This window comes from Tamandua tetradactyla, chromosome 20 (genome assembly GCF_023851605.1).
Source record: "Tamandua tetradactyla isolate mTamTet1 chromosome 20, mTamTet1.pri, whole genome shotgun sequence".
Taxonomy (NCBI): domain Eukaryota; kingdom Metazoa; phylum Chordata; class Mammalia; order Pilosa; family Myrmecophagidae; genus Tamandua; species Tamandua tetradactyla.
Window position 1 is genome coordinate 14,350,807 of NC_135346.1, and position 14,105 is coordinate 14,364,911.

Consider the following 14,105-nt stretch of genomic DNA (forward strand, 5'->3'; position numbering starts at 1 on the left):
GAGTTATTAAATTAGTATTTTGAAAGGACTAACACTAGACTTGTTCCTTGTTTCAATTTTAATTTCATACATATTTAGATTTACTGGGAATTCAGAGAGGGTTTTCGTTTAGCTAATAATTGTTATGTTTCCCAGGCTTGTGCAAAGAGGGAGAATCTTTAAACAATTGGAAACTCTATCTCCACATTTATTTTGTACTCTTGCAAAGCATGAGGGTATAAGAACCAAGATTCCAAGATCCCTGGCTGTAAATGTTTAATTTTCCAATTCTTCTTTTGAGCAGGAAGATTGTTTTAAATATTTACTTTACTTTTAATTGTGCATCATTTCAGATAGCGAATACCCGATCGGTTTTTTGTATATCTGTCAGAGGTTATTTAGTTTAATTCCAAGAAAGATACACAGCGTGATAATTTTTTTCCACTTCACTCCTTGGAAGAGATTTAAAAAAATCTTATTTTTAGTTGCCTCACTCTATCTCTACTTTTGGAGGGAGAAAATTGTTCAATTCTGTGCTTGAGAGAATTTCAAAGAACGATAGAAAATCTAATATTTGAAAATACAAGCTTCACTAACATACCTAATTCCAGATGGTAAAAATAACTTGCCCCCAAAATGTGAAAGAATTCAATATTTGGTGGCTCAAATATTTTTTCATGATAAACAAATATTTCTAGGATGGATGTATTCCTGGGCTCTGCATAGGAAAGCAGCCATCCATGCAAGTCATGCTGGGCTTCCCTTCAAACCATCTTTACTCTTTTTCTTTCACTATGTTAAATCCTCGAGATGTCTAAAGATGTTATGATAGGCACTGGGTCAAGTAATCTGCACATGTAGCTTTTTATGAATTTTTCTTTGCAAAGGAAAATTTTTCTTTAAATAAAGCCCCCCAAATAAATGGTTTATAAAAACAAAAGTCTATTTGTTTTGAAATTGCACACAAGAAACCATGTTATAACAATCTCTTTCTCTCTCTATCTCTGAGTTCCGTCTAAGCAAAGAAATTTACCTATAGTCAGCGATTTTCCTCACGATAAGCCTTTACAAAATAAAGTTGTCTCTTGGGGGAAAATAAACATGAGTGAAGTGTAGGTATTTGTAACGAGGTGCCTTTATTCACTTGTCCAGTGGAACCGTTTAACCTTTGTTTTCTTATCCCCTCGCTCTGGGTCTTTTTCTTTCTTTACGTTTCTGTTCATCCAAATTCCTGAACCTTCAGTGTTTCAGAAATTGGTTGTTTTTAATTATATAGCTACTTTAAAAGGAGAAAATGTGCCATCCCCCACTCCCCCCATACCGAGTAGAAATTTTAGAGATGTTTTGAAAGTCATCTTTTGCCAAAATACTTGGCAAAATGTCCGGGGTTTGGGGGTTGTTTTCATAGTGCCAGAGAAGGTGAGTAAACGGATGGGGGAACATGTGGCGTTCACCAGTGAGTGAATTGGGAATTTTTCAGGAGGCATATTTTCTTACGTTAAAGCCTTTGTAGATTCTATCGACATTCAGACATCAAAGGACGTGCAATTAATAACGAGCATCTGGAGAGCCGATCACATGCTTCCGACGCTGAAGGGGTGAACGACAGGAAAATCAGCCGTGCTCAGGTATTAGCTGTAATCATTTCTAAACAGCAGCAAAGAAGCCTTCTCTTTTGTGCCTCTGCTCACCAAAAATGCCACGGTCCACATACAAAAGGTTCATGTAGATGCTTTCCTTCCAGTAGATGAGTGAGTAGTAAATGATTTGTAGACTCACAGCATCGGTTTTGAATCTGATCACCTTAATTTCAGCAATAAATGCAAACCCGGTTTTTATGTGAAAATTTTTCCTTGAAGCTCCCACGTGAACACAAGGCAGCAGAGAGCTGGTTGTATTATTTAAGTCTTTAGTTGATCCTCGCAGGTTTGACCCTTTATTTATTTGTATTTTCCAAATAAATGAATATTTTCTAGTACGAGGATAATAGTAACTTTCTGCCTGCTTCAAAGGGCAGTGTCCTCGCAAGTTGTTTCTTTCCTTTTTTTTATGGTAGTCTGTTTAGCTTTTCCAAAGCAATATATGTTATCCAACCCCGCGTGATATAAGATAGTCACATATAACTGCATTTAAGCTCAACAAAAAGATTCTGGAGAAATATGGTGCTTTGGGCTGTATACGCACTCCAGCAGGTATAAAAACCTGCAACTCTTTAACAATAATTCCCACTTGAGTAAGTCACAGATAATAAAGGAACGCTTGTTTCTGGGAAATTAAAAAAATGACATGAGGAGGAAAATATTTATTTGCTTTCTACATTGGTAAAATGACTGGTGGATATTAAAAAATCGTAAACAGACAGATGCAACCAATTCTCTTTCATTAATAAATATTGCAATCTCACAAAGTTAAATACATTAAAAAATGTCTACACTTCTGAGAAGTTGAGGTCGTCGGCGTGTGAGCCTGCTTTAAACATTAAAAAGTTGATATTCCAATTAGTTGAAGGGAAAAAAATTCCTTTAAATCTTTAAAGAAACAAACTTGAATTTTAAAGACTCCTTTACTCTTCAGGTAGCAAAAACGCCCATCAACTTTGTGTACATTTCTGTTCTTTTGCCCCTTGACTAAATCTGCCCAGTCGTCAGCTTTGTTTTTCTTCTAAGTATAAGCCGTATCTGCAGCACAATTTAATTTGAAGCAGGGTCTATATAGCCGTCAGCAAACATGTTATAAGCTTATTATTTAATAGTGATTCCTGGGTAAGGCCAACATCTCCTCCCCAAATCCAAATATAAAAGCTGAAATCGTATTTTTTACTGTCATTTTGAATTTGTGGCCCAGATTGTTTTCCAGAGGCTACTGGGCTGGAGTCTCCACCGCTGCTCCCAGCTGCACACACCCCCGAGCCCGGCAGAGCTTCCCCTGTGGCCAGTGAGCTGTTCCAAGCCGCGCAACCGCTTGCTTCCCCCATGCAGAGAGGCAGCCCAGTCCGCGCACGGCTTTTCCACATTGTAAAATCGTTTGATTTATTTGGTTTGGTTTGGTTTTGAGAAGCACTGCAGAAAGTATTTCCTACTGGTGGAGAGGGCATTTGGTGCTACATGACATTAGTTTCACATCATTAGTTCAGGGATCCCAAACTTAAAATTTTCAAGTAGATGGAAGGCTTCTAGGGACCTCGGCTCTGAACAGAGCAGAACAAATTAAACCTGATGGATTCCTTGCGCTGTCTGTAACGCGTGGGGCGGTGCAAAACAGAGCGCCGGGGCATAGCTGAAGGGGTTCCCTCTGTTAGTTTCGGAATTTGGTGGTAGGAAATGTTACAGTTATTTATAAAGGGGAAAAATTCCTCTGTGACTATTCCGGTTCTAAGAAAAACAAAAGCACAACAACAGCAACAAAAAAACCACGTAATTTTATTATCATTGCTTGTAGCGAGAAGTCAAGGGGTGCCGGAGACATCTACAACTCTCTCTGGATGTCCTCGCCTCCCTCAGCCACTTCTGCCTTCGCCCGCCTGCAGGCAGAGGACGAGCCCAGAGCGATGTGGCCCTGGGCTGGGGGCTGCTCTGGGTGAGGCAGCGTGGAGAGGAGCTCCGACAGCCCGGCCGAGGTCAGCCCTGGGGTCGGGCGGAAAGGCCAGAGTGGGTGTACATCGGTGCTGCAGGGGAGCCGGGGGGAAGCCTGTGCTCCGAGGCTCGGACTTCCCGGCCCCCCGATCCCTCCCTCGCAGCTCGGTCCGCAGCAAGCAAGCCAAGGCTGAAGCGGGAAGGTGCGGGCCGCCGGCCTGCAGCGCCGCCTGCGAGCGGGGGGCGGAAAAAGGGGAGCCGCTGGCCGCCCACCACACGCCCTTTCCTGTGCCTTCCTCTTTCTGGCTGTTCCTGTCCCTGGTGTCTCTGTCCTCCCCCCTCCCCCCCCACCCCCTTGTGTGAGCGAGAACGAGACTTCGGTCTTTGCGGGCCACAGCTCCGGGAGCCGGCCACGGGCCTCAGGTGAGTGCTCCCCGAAGCTCTCCTGCCACCTGTTGGCGGCCGGCGGTGGTGACGCTGGGCGGAGACGCGCTGGTGGGAACCGCTCTGCCCTGGCTTGGCAGCGCCTCCAAACCCTGTCTAGGATTCTTAACAACCTCTCTGTGGCGGCCGAAGCTCCAGGTTTTGGCCAAGGCCCACGGGGTGGCAGACCGGTAGATGCCTCCCGAAGCCCCCTCTGTCCCGGCCTCTCACGTTTCATGAGCCGCTGCCTGGCCAGGCGGCCACAGATGAACTTTGGAGCGGCCCCAGCGACCCGCCCCAGCGACCCGCCCGAAGATGATGTTTAGGGCCCGGGCACTCCTTTCAGGCAGCCATGGAGCCAGTTGAGGGCCGGGGGTGTTGTTGAAAGAAGCCAGACCGTGCGGAATCCTTGTAGTCCTTGTACAACAGTGGTGTCTGGGCTTGGTGGGTGCTGTGTAAGAGCCGTGGTGGGAGAGGCAGGCTGAGTCATCACTTCCTGGGGACAAGTTCCCCTGGCTTGGTGCTGCTGGTCAGCGTGGGGCGGCCCGACAAAGGGAGTAAAAGCTTGTCCAACCTGGGTCTCTTGCTGTGGGATCCATCCAGGCCTCTCTCTTTCCTGTCTTCAGAGGGGGAGTTCCCAGAGGGAGTCCAGCCAGAGGTCAAGGAGAAGGGCATAGGGGCTTCAGAACGAAGGGGAGTGCCGGCCTTGTCCTCACTGGAAATCACGGACCTTTCTTTGCACAATAAACCACCCCCAGATATCATAGATGAGCAGTTCTGTGCTGGGGAGGTAGATTGCCAGGTTGCCAAGATACTCCAAGGTGGGTAACTGACAGACAGATTTGGATTCCCCCATTTAAATAGCTCTGTGGTGCAGTCTCTAGCAAAATGGGGCTTTAGTTTGGCAGCCATTTGGGACTTTTTTGGTACAAGGCAGTTTACTGCAGCAGTCACATTTCTGAACTATCTGAGGGCAAAACTAAACATCTTTCCAGCTCCCGAACTGATCAAGTCTTGGGGAGTGGATTTGGACTGGCCTTGCGGATGCCGTTTGCAGATGTATAGCCCTGAGTATGGAGGATGCGTGGGTGGTGGCCCCTCATTTCTGTTTTGGGGAGGAGGGGTCATGGACATGGCTTTCCCCCGGTTCCTGTCGAGGGCACTGAGAATCACAGCTGCTGTTGGCCCGCCGACCAGCCTTTGGCCCCATTTGGAGGCGTGATGTTTTTTCATTCCACGGTAGTTTCATATACAAAGGGTGCGTCACTCCCGACCCCACCCGCCTGCAGCGCACACGCGCGTTAAACCCGGCGGCTGAGGGCCAGCTGGGTGCCCATGTTTGCTGCTTGCGCAGTGTGGCTCGGCCACTTTTGTACCCCAGTTTTACCAACACAGGTCCGGTTGTTTCCACACAGTCTCCAGCTGGTAGCAAAGGGGCGAACTTATGCCTAACCGGGAGAGCTTTTCTCCAGAGCTGGCTGTGAAAGCTGAGGGAGCCTGTTTTTAGGTGATTGTCTTCTGGCTTATCTAAGGCCAAAGCATTCTTAACTCCTGGCTCTGAGATCATGGAGAGAGACTCTGGTATTTGGCCAAATGGCGGCTGAGAACCCAGCCCTGAGAAGGTATTTTTTTAGTCGAGGGGCTCATGTGAGCCCTGGACGAGGGGTGATTTAGTTGTGTTTTTTCAGCTCACCTCATAATTTAATGTAGAAGAAATTCTTTGGCATGTTTCCTCCTGGGTGCCGACTGCTTTTGGAGCAGTTTTGTGCGGAGAAATGCCCCATAGTCAGAAATCTTCTCGTTATGCCAGGTTTGTGCTTTCGGTAACTGCCACGCGGCTCAGTGTAATCTCTCAGGTTGGCCAACTAAGGAGGGTGAGAAATCCAGGACTCACGTTTTTATGGAGAGGGAAGAATGTTAGGAAAGTCAGTAAACTTGCGGTCCTCCCGGCCCCATGAATGTGAATAGAGGAAGAAAAAACTCCAGCCAGCTGGTTATTTACCCCTCGCACAAAAGCAGCCTCCCGCCCATCACCTCCCTTTTATTTCCAGCCAGTCTGACAGAAATACATTACCGGCTGAATACGCTTTCTCGCAGGCCTGTCCATCATGCAGGGACTGGGGGACCAAAGGTAAGGCGCACGTTAAACACACCTGGCACAGCTGGCTCCCGCCTTTGTGCTCGGGATGGCCTCCAGCCAGGCTTCGACCCTGTCCCTGATCACAGGCTCTCCAGGGGAGTTACGACAGACCAGCTTGTTTCGTGGCCACGTATTATTCTAAAATCAGGCCATTCGGATGCCTTGGGAGAGTTTGCTGAGGGACCTTATCGGGCCTGTAGAACTTGAAAGAACTTAGAGCTGCTCAACCAAGAGAGTTACTTAGTGGGGTGGGAAGACTCTAGGATTCTCCGCTCTCTCCTTACCTCTAGCAGCAAATCGAACAGTGTTTCTGAGGTCCTCAGGTGACCCTACCTGGGGAGCTGCTAACTCTGCTGATACTGTTTTACTGGCTCCTTGTAGGCTCCTTGTGGAAGGGGGAGGGACAGGTACCCTGAGCTGCAGATGGTTTCTCCATCTTCGTGCACGTGAATTGGAGAGCCTTTCCCCAGAGTTGTGGCAAGTGAAGAGAGAAGGCACTTGATGGGCAGGTGGTAACTCTGACCATGGCCGAACAGGGACAGCTGCTGGTCCCCTTCAGCCCAGGCAGCTGTTAAGATGCAATGTAGCTTTTGACCTTCCTTGTTTTTCGGTAGGACATTACCCTGTCTGGAAGGATGGAGAATGACTCCTGAGGCACTGCTAGTTATCTGTGCCAGCTGCTACAAGTTCATTTCGTTTAACTTTCCTTCTCCTGAGATAACATATTCCAGAGGCCGGAGAAAAGATGTGGTGTATGGAAAAGTCTGTTAAGTGGGAGTAGTCTGGTCGTGAGACTGAGCTGGTCAGGAAGTCACTGATGCTTTCCTGGTTCACAAAGCTGAGAGGTGATGAGGCTGTAGTGGCACTTTGGATTTGGGGCTGATAAGACTGTTCTTCTGTAAAACACTGGAATCTTCTGTGATTATCAGTTGGGAAATTCATCCTACTGTTTATCTGTAGAGGAAGGAGAAGTCAAAATGGACTTCAGGGCAGTCAAATGGGCCGCTCTTTGTCAAGCAATCACTTAGCATTTGCTCTGGCCCTTGAGTGTCACTGCTATTAGCCACTTAATCCCTGTGAGAGGCCACGCTCTGGGTCATCCCGTTTTAGAGATAAAATTCAGCCCTGCTTTTTTTCTTTGTGTGATCTCAGCATAGGCCGCTGAGCATTGCTTCAACTCCAATAAGCAGACCTCTGCTGTCAGAGCCCTACTTGAAATGAAATTGCATCTTGACCTCAAATGAGATTCAAAAGCACAGGAACAAATACTTCAGGAAGAATTAAAGGAGATGACAAAACTATCATCACAGATGTCAGCGCCCCCCCACCCCCGCCGAATTTCTATGCTCCTTCTTCTCTCTCTCTCTCTTCTTCACCCCTGTATGCCCCCTTGAGAATCATTTGGTATTCACCTGGCTGTAGGAGAAAACATTGTGAAATTCTGGAATTACTGCTGCAACTTGAAGGCATGGAAAATGCAAACTCCTTGGTCTGTCCTGTCTTCTGCCAATATGATCTGATGGAGCCGTGGGCAAACTGATGCCAGATATAATCCAACTAAATAAATCTCTAAGAACACAAAATAAAAGCACTCACGCATTTTTTGTTTTCTGTACAAAAGCCATTCTCAGTATCTGAGTGGTGTCAGATGCAATAATCCAGAATAAATCTCCAGGAAGAAAAATGAATCTAAACGTGAATGATCACTCGTTTCCCATTTCCCCACCCTCTCCCCATTTCTATATTGGGTGAGTCACTGGGGTGGCTCCTGACAGCTCCTGTTGGCTGGCCAGGACTGGGGGGACTGAGCACAGTGGCTTGCTAAGGCTTAGGGGTGGAGCCGGGTCTGCACAGGTCAGGGAGTTCCAGCTCAGGAGAGTTTTGGGGCCAGGTCAGTTCTGGCTGAAGGTCAGAGGAAGACCGTACCAGGCTTCTACAATGGCCAAGTCTTCTCCAGTGGATCCTTTGGGTAGGTTCTTGCCAAGTGCACCTACTGCAGAAGCCTGAGAGCACTTTAGTCATACACACTCTTTGGAAAGAGTCTTTTTTTGGAAAGAGTCTTTACGGGTCTGGGGCTGTCTTCTCTGGACCCTTGGCAACTCTTGGAAGTCCTGCTTATTTGCTGGTTAAAGGCAGTGTGACATGGCCCTGGGGGAAGAACAGAGTAGGAACCCTTGTCAAATCAAGATCTTAAAAGGCCCCTTTAGTATGAGAACGTTTTTGCCATTGAGTAGTTAATCTTAACTCTATGTTGATTTATCCTATTCTGTAGTCCATCATTCGTTCTTTTTTTTTTTCCCTTTAGTACAGCATCCAGGCCACAGTTTGCACATATTGCATTTAATTGCCAGGTCTCTTTAAATAACCTTTAATCTGGAACAGTTCTTCAGCTTTTCTTTGTCTTTCATGACTTTGATGTTTTTTTGAAGAACAGGTCAGAAATCAGAATGTTCCTCAATTTGGGTTTGTCAGATGCTTTCTCATGATTAGATGCAGATTATACTTCCCTGGCTGGAATGTTGTATCCCTTTCGGGGTATCGTACCTGGAGGCACATGCTGCCCATCTGCCCTTCATTGGTGATGCTAATTTTGAGTTCCTGGTAAAGGTGTTGCCTGGTTGCTACACTGAATAGTTACTATTTCCCTCACAACTAATAAGCCATCTTTGGGTAGACACTTTGACATGCAAATAGCCTGCTCCTCATCAAAATTTCCCTCTTCTCCACAGAATTTAGCATCTATCAGTGATTCTTGTCCCAGCCAATTTTGTATGATGCTTAATGATGATTTGCTGATTCTGCTACTTTCTCTCTCATTTATCAGTTGGTTTCTCCTTTAATGAAGAGCCAGTACACCTGCCCACCTGTGCATCCTGTCTCTCTGTCTGTCATCAGTATAGTCTCATGGATTCCTTTTTTATTTGATGTGTTAAAATATATTTCTATCATTTTATTTTTTATTGTGCTAATATATATAACGTAAAATTTCCAATAATCATCCTTAAGAATACATTTCAGTGGAATCAGTTACAATCACAGTGTTGTGCTACCATCACCGCTGATCATTACCAAGACATTTTCATGACCCCAAACATAAACTCTGTAGCTATTAAGCAATTATTCCCCATTCCTTCTTCTCTCCGACTCCTGGTAACTTCTAATCTACTTTCTGTATCTATTGATTTACATATTTTAGATATTTTATTTAAGTAGACTCATATAGTATTTGTCCTTTTTTGTCTGGCTTATTTTACTCAACATAATGCTTTCAAGGTTCATCCATGTTGTTGCATGTATCAGAATGTTACTCAGTTTTACACCATAGTTTGTTTATCCATTCATCTGGTGGTGGACACTTGGGTTGTTTCCATATTTTGGCAATTGTGAATAATGCTGCCTTGAACATTGGTATACAAATATTCATTTGAGACCCTGCTTCCAATTCTTTTGGGAACTGCTGGGTCATATGGTAATTCTGTGTTTAACTTAATGAGGATGTGCCAAATTGTTTTCCCTCAGCAGCTGCACTATTTTATATTCTCACTAACAATGTACCAGAGTTCCAATTTCACTCCCCAATACTTGATATTTTCTGTTGTTATTTTTTTTGAATTTAAATCATAGCCATCCTAGCAGGGGTGAAGTCCTATCTCAGTGTGGTTTTGATTTGCCTTTCCCTAATTGCTAATGATATTGAGATTTTTTTTTTGTTTACTAGTCCCTTTGTATATCTTCTTTGGAAAAATATCTATTCAAGTCCTTTGCCCATTTTAAAATTTGATTGTTTGTCTTTATTTATTTTGATGCTCATATTATCCCAGATTTAGCAAGTAGAATTCTTTTCAATCTTGGCTCCCATGGCCTTTTGTTTTAAAAATATTTTTGTATTAGAGGTGTTGTAGGTTTACAGAAAGATCATGCAGAAAATACAGAGTTCCTATATCTTTCTCCCCATTAATAACCCTTTGCATTAATGTATTACCATTGCTATACTTTGTGAGAATATTATTATAATTGTTCTATTAACTATAGTCCATAGTTTACATTAGAGTTCACTGTATATAAAGCCCTTTATTTCTTAAAAAAATTTTTATTCTAGTAACATATATGCAACCTAAAATTTCCCGTTTTAATGACATTGTGCTAGCATCATCACTGTCCTTTACCAAAATTTTTCTATCACCCTATCCAGAAACTCTGTACAAAGTAAATATTAACTCCTTATTTCCTACCCGTATCCTGGTCCCTGGTAACTTGTGTTCTAGTTTCTGACTATGAATTTGCTTATTGTACTTATTCATATCAGTAAGATCATGCAGTACTTTCCTTTTGTGCCTGGCTTATTTCCCTCAGCGTGATGTCTTCAGGGTTCATCCATGTTGCTGTAGGTATCAGAATGTCATCCCTTTTTATGGCTCAGTAATATTCCATCATGTGTCTATGCCACATTTCGTTCATCCATCATTGGTCAATGGACACTAATTGCTTTCATCTTTTGGTGATTGTGAATAGTGCTGTGATGAATATTGGTGTACAAATATCTGAGTCCCTGCTTTCAGTTCTTTGGGGTATATACCTATGAGTGCAATTGCCTGGGTCATGTGGTAATACACAACTTTCTGAGGAATCACCAACCTGTTTTCAGCAGCAGCTGTACCGTTTTACATTCTCATCAACAAGGAAGGAGTGGGGGAGGTGGGGGGGGAATAAAAAGACTTTGTCAACATCTTGAGGGCAGTGTGATGGTGGCTCAGTGGTAGAGTTCTTGCCTGCCATGCTGGAGACCTGGGTTCAATTCCCGGTGCCTGCCTATGCCAAAAAAAAAAAAAAAAAGACTATCAACAATGAACGAGTGTTCCCATTTCTCCACATCTTCTCCAACACTTATTTATTTTTATTTTTTATTTTTTAAATAATAGCCTTTCTAGTGGGTATGAAGGATTATCTCATTGTGGTTTTAATTTGAAAATTTTTAATGGCTAGTGATATTGAGCATCTTTTCATATACTTAGTAGCCATTTGACTATCTTAGTTGGAGAAATGTGTATTCAAATCCTTGACCCATTTTTTTTAATTAAAAAAATTTTTTAAACATAACAACATAGATGAACATTCTTACTGTATGGTCATTCCATTCTTGGTATGTAATCAATAACTCACAATACCATCACATAGTTGTTGTATATTTATCACCATGATCATTTCTTAGAACATTTTCATCAATTCAGAAAAAGAATTAAAAAGAAAAAACTCATACATACCTTACCCCTTACCCCTCCCTCTCATTGATTGCTATTATTTCCATCTACCCAATTTATTTTAGCCTTTGTTTCCTTATTTTCTTCTATACTCATCACTCCCTTTCATTGATCACTAGCATTTCAATCTACTAAATTTATTTTAACATTTGTTCCCCTATTATTTATTTATTTTTAATCCATATGTTTTACTCATCTGCCCATGCTATAGATGAAAAGAGCACCAGACACAAGGTTTTCCACATCACACAGTCACAGTGTGAAAGCTGTATCATTATACAATCATCTTCAAGAAACATGGCTACTGGAAAACAGCCCTACATTTTCAGGCAGTTCCCTCCAGCCTCTCCAATATACCTTAACTAAAAAGGTGATATCTATATAATGCGTAAGAATAACCTCCAGGATAACCTCTCGACTCTGTTTGGAATTTCTCAGCCATTGACACTTTATTTTGTCTCATTTCTCTCTTCCCCCTTTTGGTCTAGGAGGTTTTCTCAATCCCTTGATGCCGAGTCTCAGCTCATTCAGGATTTCTGTCCTACATTGTCAGAAAGGTCCACACCCCTGGGAGTCATGTCCCATGTAGACAGGGGGAGGGTGGTGAGTTTGCTTGTTGTGTTGGCTGTAGAGAGATGCCACATCTGAGCAACAAAAGAGTTTCTCTGGGGGTGACTCTTAGGCCTAATTTTAAATAGGCTTAGCCTATCCTTTGTGGGGATAAGTTCCTTGACTCATTTTTAAATTAGGTTGTTTGTCTTTTTGTGACTGAACTGTCGGAGTCCTTTATATATTCTGGATGCTAAGCCTTTATCAAATATATGGTTTCCAAATATTTTCTCCCATTCTGTAGGTTGTCTTTTCACTTTCTTGATAATGTCCTTTGAGACACATACATTTTTAATTTTGAAGTGAATTTTATCTTTTTTTTTTTTTTGCTTGTGTTTTTGGTATAAAATCTAAAAATCCATTGCCTGCTACAACATTCTGAAGATATTTCCCTGTGTTTTCTTGTAAGGGTTTTGTAGTATTAGCTCTTATATTTAGGTCGCTGGGTCATTTTGAATTGATTTTTTTGTATGGTGGGAAGTAGGGGCCCACGTTAATTCTTTTTTTGTGGATTTTCAATTTTCCCAGCACCATTTGTTGAAGAAACTGTTCTTTCACTACTGAATGGACCTGGCACACTTGCTGAAAATCAACTGGCCAGAGATGAAATTTGGAGTCTCAATTTTATTTCATCGGTCTATATGTTTCTCTTTATGCCAGTATCATGCTATTTTTAGCTTGGTAGTAAGTTCTAAAATTAGGAAGTGTTAGTCTTCCAGCTTTATTCTTTTTCAAGATTGTTTTGGCTGTTTGGGACACCTTACACTCCTGTATGAATTTGAAGATCACCTTTTCCATTTGTGCAAAAGGGGTACTGAAATTTTGATAGAGATTGTGTTGAATTTGTAGATTGCATTAAGCAGCATTGACATCTTAACAATATTAAATCTTCAAGCCATGAACACAGGGTCCCTTTCAATTATTTAGATCTTCTTTAATTTCTCTCTTGACTGTTGTGTAATTTTCAATTTCTTTCATTTTCTTGGTTAAATTTATTCCAGGTATTTTATTCTTTTAGGTGTGAAGTTAAGTTATTGATTTGTGACCTTCCTTCTTTTTAAATGTAGGCATTTAGAATTATACATTTCCCTCTGAGCACTGCCTTTGCTGTCCCCTAAGGTTTGGTAGGTCGTATTTTAATTTTCATTCATCTCAAGATATTTCCTGAATTCCTTTGTGATTTCCTCTTTGACTTCAGTTGTTAAATAGTATATTGTTCAATTTCCACATATTTTTACATTTTCCAGTTTTACTTCTGTTACTGATTTCTAGCTTTGTTCCACTGTGGTCTGAGAATTTATTTTGCATGATTTCAATATTTAAAATTTATTAAGATTTGATTTGTGGCCTAACATATGGCCTGTCCTGGAAAACGTTCCATGTGCACTTGAGAAGAACGTGCCTTCTGCTGTTGCAGGATGGAATGCTCTAAATGTGTCTACTAGGAATAATTGTTCAGGTCCTCGATTTCCTCATTGATCTTCTGTTTAGATGTTTTATCAATTATTGAAAGTGGTATATTGGCATCTCAAACTGTTTTTGTAGAATTATCTATTTTTCCCTTGAATTCTGTCAACATTTGCTTCGTGTATTTTGGGGGCTCTGTTATGTGGTCCATCTGTGTTTGTAATTCTTCTGTCTTCTTGCTAGATTTAACTTTTTATCCCCCCCTTTTATTTTTTTGTCTCTAGTAGCTTTTTTGACTTAAAGTCTATTTTGTCTGAAATGAGTAAAGCTACTCCAGCTCTTTTTGATTACTGATGGTGTGCTAGTTTGAAAGGAAGTATGCTCCCTAAGAAAAGCCATGTTTTAATATAAATCCCATTTCATAAAGGTAGAATAATCTCTATTCAATGCTATATGTTTGAAACTGTAATGAGATCATCTCCCTGGATGATGTGATTTAGTCAAGAGTGGCTGTTAAGCTGGATTAGGTGCCGACATGTCTCCACCCATTTGGGTGGGTCTTGATTGGTTTATTGGAGCTCTATAAAAGAGGAAATATTTTGGAGAATGAGAGATTCAGAGAGAGCAGAGAATGCTGCAGCACCATGAAGCAGAGAGTCCACCAGCCAGTGACCTTTGGAGATGAAGAAGGAAAACGCCTCCCAGGGAGCTTCATGA

The 14,105-nt window shown here is 42.5% G+C and overlaps 1 long non-coding RNA gene across 1 annotated transcript in view; it reads left to right on the top strand.

Moving 5' to 3' along the window:
- The window catches only part of LOC143664979 (uncharacterized), a 420,148-nt gene that overhangs the window by 166,822 nt on the left and 239,221 nt on the right, over nt 1-14,105 (top strand). The gene's annotated exons all lie outside the window — the stretch shown is intronic.